The sequence below is a fragment of the Emys orbicularis genome, chromosome 12, assembly GCF_028017835.1.
Source record: "Emys orbicularis isolate rEmyOrb1 chromosome 12, rEmyOrb1.hap1, whole genome shotgun sequence".
NCBI lineage: Eukaryota > Metazoa > Chordata > Testudines > Emydidae > Emys > Emys orbicularis.
Window position 1 is genome coordinate 9,471,647 of NC_088694.1, and position 16,144 is coordinate 9,487,790.

Below are 16,144 nucleotides of genomic sequence, written 5' to 3' on the forward strand. Positions count from 1 at the left end.
TGGGAGGCTTGGGAGGGTACTTCAGTCAGGGTGAGAAACAGATCCTGGCTGTTGGGGAGAACGGAGAGCTGGGTGCTCTCTGCCAGCTCGTCCTCCTCCTCCTCCTCTTCCCCTTCCACGGAATCATCAGGTGTACCTGATGAGATTATCCCCATCTCGGAATCCACAGTCAGAGGTGGGGTAGTGGTGGCGGCCCCCCCTAGAAATGCATTTAGCTCAGCGTAGAAGCGGCATCTCCGCGGCTCTGACCCGGAGCGACCGTTTGCCTCCTTTGCTTTTTGATAGGCTTGTCTGAGCTCCTTGACTTTCACGCGGCACTGATCTGAGTCCCTATTGTGGCCTCTCTCCATCATGCCCTTGGAAATTTTTTCAAAAGTTTTGGCATTTCGTCTTTTCGAACGCAGTTCTGCTAGCACTGAATCCTCTCCCCATATAGAGATCAAATCCAGTACCTCCTGTACGGTCCATGCTGGTGCTCTTTTTCGATTATCAGCCTGCATGGTTACCTGTGCTGATGAGCTCTCTGTGGTCACCTGTGCTCTCCACGCTGTGCAAACAGGAAATGAAATTCAAATGTTCCTGGGGCTTTTCCTGTCCACCTGGCCAGTGCATGCGAGTTCAGATTGCTGTCCAGAGCGGTCACAATGGTGCACTGTGGGATAGCTCCTGGAGGCCAATAACATCGAATTGCGGCCACACTAACCTTAATTCGGATTAACAATACCGATTTTGACGCTACTCCTCTCGTCGAGGAGGAGTACAGAAATCGAATTAAGGGGCTCTTTAATTCGAATTAAATGGCTTCGTTGTGTGGACGGTTCCAGAGTTAATTCGAATTAAAGCCACTAAATCCGAATTAAAGGCGTAGTGTAGACCAGGCCTAAGACTGTGAGGCATGAACTATGCATAGCATGAACTATTTCAAGTCTGCATATAACTAAAAAATAAGATTGTCATCAAACCCTAGTCTTTTAGGCCTCACAGGCAAAGCTCCCATTGACTTCAGAGGAGTCAGGATTTCACCCTTTATGGCATCACTTTATGGCATCAGCTGAAATAGAACCCAGATCTACCAGTGACACTCAGTTGTACAGTTCTGATTTCTTCCAGTCAATAGCGGTGATGCACAAAGCGACTGGACAATTTCTTAGAGCGTAATTCCATTTCACTGTTAAGAGATGTGCTTTAATAGCTATATTTTAAATATGTCCAACATGTTGTTTGCATAGGAGAGAGGGAACTTAGTAATGGTGGTGCTTTTCAAATGTGAATCCAAATACTCATCAGTTATTTAATTTCCAGATGAGTCAGAGTGAGAATGTCAAGGATTAGCTGTCACATTTATACCTGGTCTCTTGCTATAATAATAAACAGCACACTTACATGCCTCTCAGACTACTTCCTCTTATTCCAAAGACTCCATTTGTTCAGCATTTCAGAACAATTTAGTTGAATCAAAAAAATAAAAATATAAAAAAGCTTCTATTTCAGACTTAGTTACATAGAAAGGAATTTGTACATATTACACAACATACTAACGGATTCTGACATCTTTAGCAACTGATATGCTAGGGAAAAAAACAGTCAGTGGAATAGGAATACAAAATAAAATATATAAATTCTGATATCTCCACTACTATAGAGGATCCTCATCTATTATACATGATGTACTAGAAAAAGTCTGCAATAATAATGACATCCACACTACAGAACTTGTTTTGATTACTTGAAAATAGCAAATAGCTCAGAACTTCTTGCTCACCCTATCTATGTGAGTTTTCGCTTCTCCCTAAATTTCAACTTCAGTCATAATTTTCTTCCTGGTTTGTTCAAGAGCTTGAATTCCATCTCCAGTTGCTTTGGATTTCCTGGAAATAGAAGTGCCAGCTAAAATTGAATATAATAGGCTAACCATGGGCTCAGCCAATGGTCTCTGATAGTACAGTGACTTGTTTTAAGCTTTAAACCTGCAGGGCAAAGAAATAAAGCTCACAAAAGTGAGACATCTTTAAAGCCTACCATTTAAGCATTTTAGTCACTTAGTTTTCAACCATATTTCAACTGTTGAGTTTTGCACGTACTAGGACAGATTTTCAAGAGGGCTTAGTAGCCACAAATGGGGGCAGAAATTCCAAAGAACTTAGCTCTCATTTAGACACCTAGATTTTCAAATTTGCTCACCATACATCATCTGTATGCAATTCAAAAATGTATTGTGGTTTGGAAAGAACGTAATAAACTCAGAGAACATTGCGATGAGGCCATGCATAATGAACCTGATCCAATGCCCATTGAAGTCAATGGGAGTCTTTCCATTGACTTCACTTGTTATACAATCAGACACTGTATCATTTTGATTTAACATGATGGCACTTTGCAATCCAGAATCTCTTTTAATCCCCACTCTTTCCCCCAAGTGATAGAATTCTCACAGTTAACGCTGTCAAATGAAAACTCTGTTCAGAACATGACGTTCGTTTGAAAGCGAAAAATAAATCATTGTTAAACAAGCTAGCATGTTAGCATTTCTAAAGCTGTTGAAAAAATGCATGAAGTGTGTGTGGGGGGGTTTCCCCTCCAAGAAAAAGTAGCACAACATTATTTTGATGCAGCCACTGAAAGCAGACTGACCTTTCATATTTAGTTTTCTTCATGGAACTAAGGGCAAAGTGAACTTGAAATAATGTGCCAGAAGGCGCATAGTGTCCTGAACATATGTAACTTGATAGCAAAGACGCTTCCTTTATAGACAATGGGTGCATTGAATAGACAAGCAGATAGCACATTTACATGAAGACCAAACTGAAGAAATAACACAAAGCTCAGCACAGTAAAATGATGAGACAGAACATCATTACCTCAGGAATTTTTGGTTCATTTGCATCTCTAGATTCCTCCCCACCCAACCACAACAAACAACGGTTCTTACTTCTGAGAACAAAACACAGCCCCTCTCTAAAAAGACAGGGGAACCCACCAAAGAAGTGATTTTGATAGGCGCCTCAAAGCTCCAGTGCAGAAGGGAATTTCTAGCACCTGGTGATGAATAATTAAACTGCAACTCCAAATAAGCCCATTGACTCTTACAGAGAGACAGGAATGAACAGCATGGCCTGTACAGTAGGTAGATTAATATTATCCAATAACCACTGCAGAGAAACTTGGCTAACAAAACTCATTCCACCAGACAAATGAGCTGACAGAGAAGTTTCAGGGTGAAGCGATGTTGCCTATCGTAAAATAACTCTTGCATAGATGAGGTATCAAAGCAGCCAAAACACATGGGAATACACAGATAGCATACTGGAGATATGTAACGCATACCAATGCCTTACAAAGCCAATATCTGCACAGATGTCAAATATGGAGGAGGAATTAGTGTATTTAGTCATATTATTTTGTTTTGTTTGTTAAGGATGTAACTGAAGTTAGTTTAAAGCAGCTGAAAAGAGCAGCCCAAAGCTTTTTGCTTGCCAGGGCAGAAAATGTTTTAGGTGGAATGGCTGAGCAAAAAAACAAAAACAAAAACAAAAACAAAATGCGGTGGGTCGGAGGGGCGGCAGGCTAGCCAATCCAGACAAAAAAAGATACAAAGTTGGTGTCCAGGACAACTGCCCTTGCCCAGCCCCCTGGCAGCTGAGGAGAGAATGAAATATGCGTGGGGACTAGAAATAATTAGAAGTTATACATAATACAATGATCGCTGTAGAACCAAATAATTTCCTGGCTGACAAAAAACATCAGAAAATATAAAGCACGAGACTTCTAGATCTCAGCATACCCACCAATCCCCATTCTCAGGCCAATGATGCAGTTTGCTCTAGAAGAGCATGGATGAGCCAGGCATCTCTAGAAGGATACGCATTAGTCACAAAGAATATCTTAACACTATGGTTTCTATAAGGGCCTGGTCCAATGCCCATTGTGATCAGTGGGAGTTTTTCCATTTGCGTCAGTGGATTTTGGTTCAAGCCTTGTATAAATAAATGAGTCAAAGCAAGCAGACATTTAGGGGGTATATTTTCTGCCAAGCTGAGTCCAGGCCGCCCTTTGCAGGTACAAGTTTTAGGGTGTAAATTGTGCCAGCAACAGAGAACGGCCCATCTGAAAATATCATTTAAAGAACTGGAGTCCTGTAACAATCTGCACATCATGGATTTACTGCAAAGATAAGTGGTATTCTATGCTATCACTGATAACTAATTATGAAACTGAATATAAAACACAGTTATATTATCTCACTGTAAAGCTTTGTGAACCATTTCCAAAATGCCCAAATCCTCCCTCCTGCCCAAAAAACTAGTAAATCTAGGGCTAATCTTATTCTTGACCTGGAGCTCCTTCTATTTGACTGCCTCTGACATCAGAATCCAAAAAAATTATTGAAAAGCAAAGGACTGATATTGCTTTATTGTGTTTATTGCCTTGAGCAGCATTTTACTGTTATCAATACACTAAGTGTATTATTTGTCATAAATCTGACACAAGAATCTCACCTAAATGAAGATGTTTTGCTCTGGATGGAACACGGAACTATTCACATTTTTAATACAAATAGTAAACTGATTACATACATTCAATAATGTTAGACATGTTAAAATCAACCATCTTAGCTGCAGATGGTCTATTCCTCATCATGGGCACGATTACAGGCATAACAGATATAGTGGCTCCCATTTCAACAGAAAGGGTAAGTTGATGCACAGAAAAGTTACGTGATTTGTCCAAGGTCATACAGTGAGCTGCTCTTACTGTCTACTGACAATAATCATTTTCATCCACAGATTTAGTTCTTGAGAAAGACACACTGGCATGGATTCTCCCATGCACGACAGTCCCATAGCCAGCTGGCAGAGAATTTCCCCAGCACAGACCTCACAGGATGGATGTAGGGTGCACACATGCAAGCCCCCCTCACAAGCCTCAGCACAGGGAGCAAGCCAAGGGTGGGGCTAGGAGTAGGAGGAGTTTGTTGGTAGCCTAAAGAGCTGTGGTCATTCCAGGCAGCTCTTGGTTCTGGAGCTGCCCACATGTCCTGATTGCTCTCTCTGCACCTTCGTTATGATTTCCATATATCCCAACTCTTTGATTTTTGCGTGGTATGATAGATGGTGGTTTGCCCACTAAGCCATAAGGGGAAATTAGAAAACATAACATCCATCTTCAGAAAATGAAGCTTCTCTGAGAATGTCCATGGTAGAAATAAATACAAAATCTCCCTTATAGACTTAATGATTTGCCCTGTTCTATTCTTCCGCTCCATTCCGTTCCGCTATGCTCCTTCAAGTGCCATATTCCTCTCTGCCACCCCATTCAGGTCTTGGGTCCTTCTTCTACTCCTAAAACAGTCTCCCTACATCACAGGGCCAAATACTCAGTGGGTTTATAGATCTACACACATAGATTTTGCACAAGGACTGATTTGTGCATGCAGAATCCACATATGTGCACTCACATTGGGTAATGAAGTGTGCAATTACTCAATCTCTAACTATAAATACCAGCTTGTATGCTCAGCTGAGGGTTTTTGCACATACAAATGGATATATATGCAAATGTAGAGGAAGCAATTAACAATATTGGCTGGATAGAGCAAATGTAAACTTGGCATAAGCAGTTGAAACTCTGACAAATCAATGAATATGGACCAGGGCATCTAATTTATTTATAGATATTAGCTCACCAATATTTGCATGTAGAGACTGCAATTAATATAAATAATTCCACAACAGTTTTATTGGAATATCAGAGTAAATTAAAATGTATATGGCACAAGAGTATTGAATACCAGACTTGACTGTTCAAGTAATTAATGAGCCAAGTTATCTGAGGAAGAAAAAACAGAATGATGATTATTAGAAATATTTCATGACTTTGCTACCTGCTGTTTAGATGTACTTACAGGTAGCATTTATAATTAAAACCTTCTCTGTGCTTAGGCATCTCTCTCTCTCTCTTATATATATATATTATTTCTTGCATATGTGGAATTCCTTAACCATAGAAAAATAATAGAAAAAGTTACTTGTAATTACATTCTTTATGGGGTTTCTGATGAGCAACTCATATAAGGAAATCAGCTGCAGGTGTGAAGATGTAATATAATGTTCATTATCAGCTGGGTGAGTTTAATCATTGATTTGACTTGATGAGAGAACACCTGGGAAGACTTATGAGTTTAGGAAGGAATTTTCAAAGGAGCCTAAGGGAGGTAAGTGAATTTCAGAGGGAGTTCCCTTAGGCACCTTTGAAAATTCATCTTAATGTGACTGGTGTGGGGGAAAATCAGACTGAATGTTTCTAATCAGATTTATATGAAGCCACCATGTGAGATTGTGGCCTATGTCTCAAGCACAGGATTTCTCAAAACTAAGCCGAGTATCAATAACCTTTGACTAAGTCCTATCCTAAGTTACAGACTTGCAATGAGTAGACTGTTCAAGAATCTTCCTTTCAAACTGTTTTCCAGATGTTTGCTTTCCATGGGAAGTATTGATTTTTCATCAGAAAACAAAGGTCCAAAACTCAAAATATTTCAGGCAAAAGTGTATATTTGAAAATGCTGCTGCAGTGCCTCATGGGACTTGTAGTTTATGTGCCTTATGTTCCCATTCTCCCCAGACAAGGACTACCATCTTACATGGTGCACCATGTCCAGGGACTCCCATGATGCACTGCCTTCACTCTCCAAGAGGGGAGACTGTGATGCATCATGGGAGGTGTAGTCCAATTAGAGAGCATGGCCTGGAGAAGACAAAGGGAGCATAGCACTGAAACTACAAGTCCCATGAGGCACTGCAGCAACATTTCCAAATCTAAATATTTCGATTTTCAGCCTAAATATTTCAATATTTGTATTTCCAGTGAAAACTCAAATTTGTTGTTTTTGTGGGGAAATAGACAGTTTTTTTACCAGTTCTAACAATGAGTTTTGCCTACTTTCAGGACTTGTGGTGAAAGTTTCGTAAGTAGGGCCCTACCAAATTCACAGTCATAGGATTTTTAAAATCGTAAATTTCATGATTTCAGCTATTTAAATTTGAAATTTCACCATGTTGTAATTGTAGGAGTCCTGACGCAAAAAGGAGTTTGGGGGGAGGAGGGAGGTCACAAGGCTATTGTAGAGGGGGTTGTGGTACTGCTACCCTTATTTCTGCGCTGCTGAGGGAAGTGGTGCTGCCTTCAGAGCTGGGCATCTGGAGAGCGGCGGCTGCTGGCTGGGAGCCCAGCTCTGAAGGCAGAGCCACTGCCAGCAGCAGTGCAGAAGTAAGGATGGCATGGTATGGTATTGCCACCCTTACTTCTGCATTGCTGCTGGCGGGGCGCTGCCTTCAGAGCTGGGCGCCTGGCCAACAGCCGCCGCTCTCCAGCCGCCCAGCTCTGAAGGCAGCACAGTAGTAGAGGTGGCAATACTGTGACTCCCCTAAACTAACTTTGTGACCCCCTGCAACTCCCTTTTTGGTCAGGATACCCAATTTGAGAAACTCTGGTCTCACCCATGAATATAGTATAGTATAGGGTAAAAGTACACAAAAGAACAGATTTCACAGAGGGAGATCAGATTTCACGCTCCATGATGCGTTTTTCATGGCTGTGAATTTGGTAGGGCTCTATTCATAAGCTCTGGTAAGGAGAGATTTCTCTTTGGCAAATGCCCTAACATGAACTGGCATTTCTTGTGTCAAGGTCTGGGTCTTTTAAATTTGGATGGTTGTCCCTGAAACTAATATTATTGCTATAGACATAATTGTATTCCTGAAATTGCCTAAGGAGAAACACACTGTGGGCCAGATCCTTATCTCTTGTAAATCAACATAGTTCTATTGACTTTATTGGAAATATTGTGGTTTACACCAGCTGAGGATCTCTCCCTGCAATTAACAGATCGTTCTCCTTTGTGAATATAAACACTAACATTCCTCCTCATTTACCTCAAGAAATGGTAAATTCTGCCGCCCCTTTCACCAGTGCTCAAAGCCCAATTGGACACAGGAGAGCTGTGTTTCATTAAACTTGTAATTTCCTGCAAAAATGATTTGGGTTCCACGAACTTTCAGCAAATCACAGGCAGAGTTCCATTGGAATCCTGCTTGGTTCCCTGCCAGCTCATCTGGCCTGAGCCCAGCCATGCGGACAGCCATAAGCCAGGCACCCTGGGCTTCCATGGCCTGCAGTTCCAGAATAGCCCTGCCACAGAAGGGCTCTCAGGACTTCCCAGCTCCCAGCTCTACAGCTGTGAGCCTCAACTCTAACTGGTGTCCCTAGCCTCTGTTTGCCAGAAGCTGGGAATGAGTGACAGGGTATGGATCACTTGATGATTACCTATTATGTTCATTCCCTCTGGAGCACCTAGTATTGGATACTGACACAGCAGCTGCTGGCCCTGGGGAGCAAAGTTCATTTCAGAAACACCATAGACCGGGATAAGGCCCTAAATTTGCAGGAAACAAACCCAACCCCCCTTTCCATGTGCAAGAGGATTTTCACACATTCATTACAATCGGTCAACTATGGACATTATTTATGAAGAATTATATTTGCTATTTTGAGAGAAATTCTTAAAAAGGCACTGGGAACAACTGATGTGACTTTGAACATGCAATCCAGAGCCCAAGACTGTGTGCTGGTATCTTCCAAATCACCTGGCACGGCAAACAGAAGGATCCCAGTGTGCAGTGAGAGAACCTATTCACTTTGATACCGGACACCTGGTTGTTTAGTGTATGTGCATCCCCACAGCGGTGGATTGGATTCACAAAGAACAGTAATGGGTTGCTAGAAAAGTCAGAAAGTTTGAGGGGAAAGCAAAAGGAAAAATAAATGAAACAACGTTACTAGAACTTTGTAGGGACAGTCTTATGGAAAAGAACAATGATCGAATAAAGGCGCCCTACTAAGTTTAAAGTGTTCGTCTTGCTTTTGATGTCAAACATGCCACTTCCTCACGTGTCAAGAATGAGCAAAGACAAAGCTCTGAAGATCTTAATTCTGATTTTAAGGGTTGGGTTTTGCAGCCTAATGATAAAACTCTATAATTATTTTTGTTCCTCCTGGCAAATTACAGAGTGGCAGAATGGTTCTGATTCAGGGCCAGAAATTCTGGGGGTAGGCTGGGTTGACTTGACTCAAACAAGTCAGCGTAGCACCGTGTGGGAAATATATAGACTGGATATTTTTTTAAAAATTCATTTAAGAATATTAGGACCAAAAGACTGATTTTAAAAATGGCTTGATTAATTTAGGGGTCTCTATTTTAGAGGCTCAATAGGAAGAGTCTGGCAGATCTGAATTCCATGGAAGACACTTGTTTGGTACCAAAACCTAACGCCTTTTGGGCCAGAATCTTGGTATTTTATTTTATGAGCCACTACAGAGGTAAAGTCCCTTTTTTAAAGCCCTCAGTTCCCTGGGCTGCCTTGTCCTCTTCCTTTGAGCTCCTGAAAGGATTCCTTTGGGTCCTAGTTTCTCCATCTCTGCCAGATGTTATCTCATTTTGTTAGGGAGTATCAACACCAAGAGGGCCCACATCTAGGTCCTGAGGATTCGGCAGCACCCATCACAGAGCCAGTTCAGTCTAAATAGACAAGTCTTAACAGATCATTATTCCTCTTGCATACAAACAATACAAGCTCAGAAAGGGACGATCTGGGGGTAACTTTTCACTGCCTGACCTCCCTTTTGTAGGCATAATTGGTGCCTGTAAAAAACATGCTCCTACATCTTTTGTGCCTGCAGTACAAATCTAACCAGTCACACATCTAATTCTCTGGTGGTGGATGCAAATGAAGGTTATTGGAGCAAGGCCAGAGCCACAAACTTCAGATCTAGTTCTTGTGGGATATTTTGATCCAGGATTTTGATTCACCCCATTGAACACAAAGAAGCAAAACACAAGTTTGGATACAAATCTGGAGCTGAACTTCCTCAAAATTTGGTGATGTTTAGAGCTGGAGTTCTGGTCCAATTATGTCTTATGCATACTCAAAGGTTGCTCTGTGAAACTATTGGGAGCTGAAGGTACATATGCAAGATCAGAATGTGGTCTAATTAAACACATAACTTAGAGTACCATGAAAATTCAAGAATCGAAACTGCTTTACAAAGAGATATTACAGAATGTGTCAAGAATGTGTATGTTAAATGAAAAATATTTACAGTGGTAATCACTGTCAAGTTAATTTCTCTAAAATGTACTAACCTGATGTTTGTTTATCACGGTTTGACCCACGAGTCTAACAAATGGATAGCAAACACAACAGGCCACATTACAAGACAGCCAGGGTCTCAAAGATTATTGCTTGTGTAAGCCATTACATATCATGCCAACCACTTTAATAAAGGTGCAGCCTATTTGCATAACATTCATTTGCATTATGTTGCTAGTTTGCATACTAGCTCCACCTCTTAACATCATTCTCTTTTCATTGCAAAAACTTACATCTGCTACGGCGACAGATATCCAACACTGTAGTTAGGAGCTTAGAATTATGTTCTTACTGAACACTTTATGACCTTGGCTTTTGCTACTGCAACTGCTATATTTAAAGTGTGAAGTTCTCAGCCAAATGTCTATTTTTTCTTGCATCATATGAAATATGTTCCCTTATAATCTATATCGTTTTGGTTTCATCCAATTTGCATGTGCAAACCAGACAGTGGATGCCTAGCTTCCCAGCATATGAATAGCTGCACATGCAAAACAGGGTTCTCGCCTACTTTTATGCATATTGCCAGTTGTGTATGAAACTCACTGTGCAAAATAATAAAAATTGAACCCAATAAATGCACTTGTGTAGTATTCACTGTATATTTACATTTAAATCCAAGTTAAGCAACACTGGCATGAAAATGTTTTAATTTAGGACTAATTGAAAAGAAAACTAACAAATAAAAATGTAGTGTAAAATGCAATATTCTATGCCCGCTTTGCATAACTTTTTTTCTGTTTACTTACAGAAGAGTATATGCCACGTGGAGTGATCACTTCATTTGGGTGGCACTGGGTTGCAGGACTGAGCACAGGATGTGGATGTTGGAAAGTTTTACAAAAGAAAAACAGACACACCATGGATCACGTGGCTAGAAGATGTCACCTAAAAGTGCAGCAATTGGAGAGCTACTGAGATTTGTTACCCACCAATCACTGATATTTGATATCCATTAGCCACCTACCTATTTGCTATCCACTATGAATACAGCATAGGTATGTGCACTATGATCTGAATTCCTAGGCTCTTACATGTGTAAAGATGGAACTCGCTCATTAATCTTTATATGCTTCTTCAAGTCCCCCTGCACTTCTAGAGTACCCTATCAGGTTGATAGCCTAGAAATCAGGAGAGAGACTGAAAAAGTAAATACGATTTGCCCCCTTTTCAACTTCCTCAGCCTCTAATTATTAAATCTTTTCCAGCTCCTAAAGTTATACTATACTACCCATCAGGCACTGACTGTGGATTCAGCATCAGTGGAAAAACCTAATAAATCTGAAGACCCTGGTCCCTTGTTCTGGATCAGGGCCCAGGTAAGTGGATAGAATGCTTTCCCTACCTTGATTTGTGTGCTTGTGAGAACCTCATGAAAAGCTTTACTGCTTCAGCCACAAAAATCAAACTCAGAACTGAACTTTCCGATAAGGGACAAGGGTTAGGACCAACTCATTAAAGAGACTGAGGAGAATCACGATATTTGGATGGGCATACAGATTTTTTGAAAGTTTGGTTTCAGGTCTGTCTTTAGAAGGAAGTCTCCAAGGCAAATGGGGAGGCGATCTGAATGACGGTGTGGCTGGACAAGTGGGCAGAGAAAAAATGACGATTGTATTATGTACAATTCAAATGATAACCCCTCTCTGGCCAACATGACCTTTCTCTTTAAAACATGTTAATATCCAAGGGGGCGTGCGAGTGATTGCCGAATGCACAACTGACTTAACTACCAGTATCTCATTCCTTACTTCCCAGAATACCTAGCGCTACTCAAGCATAGAAGGCTGTGTATAAAAGTGAATTCTAATGCCATCATGGAAAAGGAGCTGTTCCTCAATCTTCCACAGCACATAGTTCCATGCACCTTGAGTGTGAATTGAGGTGAAAGTATAATGCTTTATTCAGACCAACTGGCAGCAACCTATGGCTACATCACCAGTAAGATATTCCTACTGATCCACTCAAAATATCCATACATTAGAGTCTCAGGAACACATCCTTTCTGGGATAAGGATTTAGTGATAAGCAACAAAACTCTTTTCAAACACCACCAAATATAATACATGCTCTGGTTAGTATAGAGGCTGAGTTGCAGTGTATATGCACCCTGTGCAGTTGGATATGAAATTTGGGGTCTTCGATTTCAGGGGGAAAAAAGAACAGGAGAAACAAGGGTGATTTATATCTAAGTTTATATGAAAAATGCAACATAGAATATATTAATCAAGGATAGGACATCCAATATAACAATGAAGGATTTAATTTCCTAAGCAACCAAGTCAAGACAAACTAAAAACAGTTCATCATGCTGATTTGTCTGGTAACCTGAGTTCAGGGCCAACGCTTTAGGTAAAAGGCTAGTTCATTAATCTGCTGTTTTTCAGAACAGGTTTAAATTCAGAGTTCAGATTTTTACAAGCCAATTCAAAGAAGTCAGCAAGAGAAACTCCCCATTGAAATTATTTTTCATCTGAGGCAGCACTGAATTATACCTTTCATGACATTGCACAGCTGTGTTAATAACAGAATTCAGTGTGAGCTCCCTACACTGTTCATTTCCTGGAGAGCTTCTTTTTGTTTGTATGAATGTCCAACTAGTAACGAAAAAAGGAACATAGACTTCTTTTGTATTGTGGCTAATGAAACCTAGAAACTATACACCATAGTTTCAAGTGGATTTCTGAAGCATACTGAAAAGTTCCTGGAGAGTAATGAGGCATGTGACAGTCAACCATAATGACAACACTGCTCCCAATTGGCAAGAACAGAAATCATAGCAATCCGTCAAAATTCTTCCCTTGATAGAGATGGAACTTGAAAGACAAAGTGTTCATAACATTTCTGTGGGGAAGGTAGAGCTGGGCTTAACATAGTTAAATATACAGTAATTAATGAAGGAATGATTTGGTGTGGTGTTGGAGTGAACACATCCGTCCATGACATCAGTGAGACTTGTGGGCTCTCAGCACCTCACAGGATCAGCTAGAAAGGGCTAATGTGCACATCACTGATCTCATTATGGGGAAACATTTTCCAACGAGAAAAGACTTGGCTGGCTTTTTAATGGGGTCAGTTGGAATCCACAAAATGAATTGTGCGTGCAATTTTGAGAACTTGTGCTTGCACCTACATGATTTGCATATACAGCCAAACAGTTAGAGGTGTCAGCACTTGGATGGGGGCCTGTAACTCAGTTACATGAGCAGACCACACCTGCAAAAGGGAGGCAGCTTTGTGGAAGTGATGCCCTTTATGCATGGAAGTAAATGCTAAAAGCATTCCAAGGGCAACAGTATACTTTCCCACCTTGGAGCTCGGTATCGGCAGAGCTGGTAGTGCTGCCTAGAGTTAAGGTTGCCCAACACTTTCCATTATAACTAAGACCCCATTTTCAGTTGCTTATAACTTTGACAACATTTAACATGTGGGTTCAAATTTCCCACGATGGGTGTCTGTCTCAGGCTAATTCATTTGCGTATTTTTAAATTTCAGTTAACATGGTTCAACTGTTTCCAAGGCTAAAATTATGGGGGTGGGGGGGAAATACATGAAAATCTGCCCAAATTTTGCCCCGGTGTAAGACTCCAAAAGAAAAAAAACCAACAAAAAACAAACACCACAGTTCTCATATGCTCAGAATTTGGCACCTAAATTCTCTGAAGTTTCTGTTCATGCTCCAGTCCAGGACTTGAGGGGTTGAACAGGACATTCCTAGTGATTGCCAGGGACAACAGTGGCACCAGGGAGACTATGGAAGAGAAAGCATGGAGATCGTCTGTCGTGTCCTCTCAAGGCTCCCCTTTCTGGAGCCCAGGCAGCATGAATAAGAGGAGGAAACAACCTGAGAGGAATACAGGGGGTGAGAAGAACAGGGTCAGAATTAGCATTGCCACCTTTGAGATACAAAAAACCAAGACATCTGGAAAGATCCCAAACCCATAAAAGAGGCAACTGGCAGTGGGTGCTAAGCACCCTTTCAGATGTCCTGGGACAGCTGCCTCCAAAGAGGGATGATCCTAGGAAAACCTGGACAGGTGGCAACCCTAGTGACAACAGGAACAGAAGAGGAGAGGGACAGGAGCTGGTGTGGGAAGGAGGATAGTTGCATGGGTGTGTATGTAGCTGGGGCTGTGGTGGTATATAGGTGCAGAGAGGGAGTGGAGAGGGATGTGAATAGGAGCAGAGGGGGAAGAGGTAGCAGGATCTATAACCCCTAGTTCACACTCCCCCATCAGAACCTGAGTCCCAAGTCTCTACATTACTCTGATGTCAGCAAATAGCTAATAGACTAACAGACGTATTGGAGCATAAGCTTTCGTGGGTGACGAAGTGGGTATTCACCCACGAAAGCTTATGCTCCAATACATCTGTTAGTCTATAAGGTGCCACAGGACTCTTTGTTGCTTTTTACAGATCCAGACTAACACGGCTACCCCTCTGATAGCAAATAGCTACAAAATCTACTGGCAAAATTTGAATCTAATCCCCATCTGGTGCCTGGTTCACCGAGGGTAACAACCTACTACTGTTACTCTGTTAGCCCATGTGGTAGAGGACTGTGCTGTGGAACTAAAGGTCCAAACCCTTCTAATGACTCAAGTTGGGGTCAATATGATTCCATGACGGAATTGTTTCTTCATTTTTTTTTAAATTAGCAATCACGTAATTAAAGATTTTATCATACTGCATATGCACAAGAGGTCCAAATTAAGGTTACACAGGTTAACTTTCATGTCCTAACTTTCAAGTGCTTGACTTTGCAACTTTAATGTTGTTTTAATGTAGAGCTTTTTTACTGTAATATAGCATTTATTTTGATGAATGGAAATCAATGAGCATTAGTTACAGTATGTTTTTGGGGGCATATAACAGCACAGCATGTATGATTGCATATTATTATCACAGCAACACAATGCTACTTTTCAGATATAGACGGTACATGCAATCAGCCCTGAGAGTTTTGCCAATGTTTGATGCTATGTTGTGGTGATTTTATGGAAGAACAGCAGGAAATCAACACAAGTTGCCAACCAATATTTGATATGTTCAACAGTAGAAAAGGAGGAAGTAATTTTTAGTGGAAGAGAGGGAGAATAGTAATCATGAGATTGTACCTTCTTTTTTTGTAAACAATGTAGCTTTGGAATGGATTAATGGTAAAAAACAACAACATTTTTCAGGTACTTAGAACTAACCTGATTTTCAGAGGTGGAACTGGGGCTATGTAGCACTTCTGAAAAATCAGGGCAGTTGAATTTCACTGCCTAAATAATGGTTTTTGGAAATTAATTTTAAGTACTACTTAAAGTTTGAAAATTTGGGGCAGAGATCTTAGAGTAGTTTTCAACATTTAAAAGAGTTGGTCACACTTTAAATTAAGGTTCTGTTTATAAAAGGATACATGATTAATGAATGTTATAAACATGTCGCAGACATGAGTGGTGTGTGTTATAAATGGTTGTAAAAACAAGAAAGTGTTAGATGGTTTTAAGCAACCTATTGACCAGTTGGACTCTAACTCAATTAAACAACCATCTATTAAAACATTAGTTATTTATTAAACATTTGTAAGCCTTTTGTAAATAGACCCTTAATATAAAGTGTGAGCAAACAGTTTTTCAAAGTGTAGTGAATCCTTTTAATAATATAACACACTATGGATTCAGTGCTATACAGGTGCTAACGTTGTGTACTGAGTTATTAACACTGACTGATTTATGAAGTTTCCAAAGACACTAGTAAGATTTTCATGAATTCCAGTGTATTATTATTTATTGTTTGTATTGTGGTAGCTCCTAGGAGACCCAGTCATGGACCAGGGCCCCATTGTGCTAGACACTACATACTCAGAAACAAAAGAAACTAACCCTGACTCAAAGAACTTACAAACTAAGAACGTTTCTGATATATGCTATTATTTTCCTAACTCTATTAAC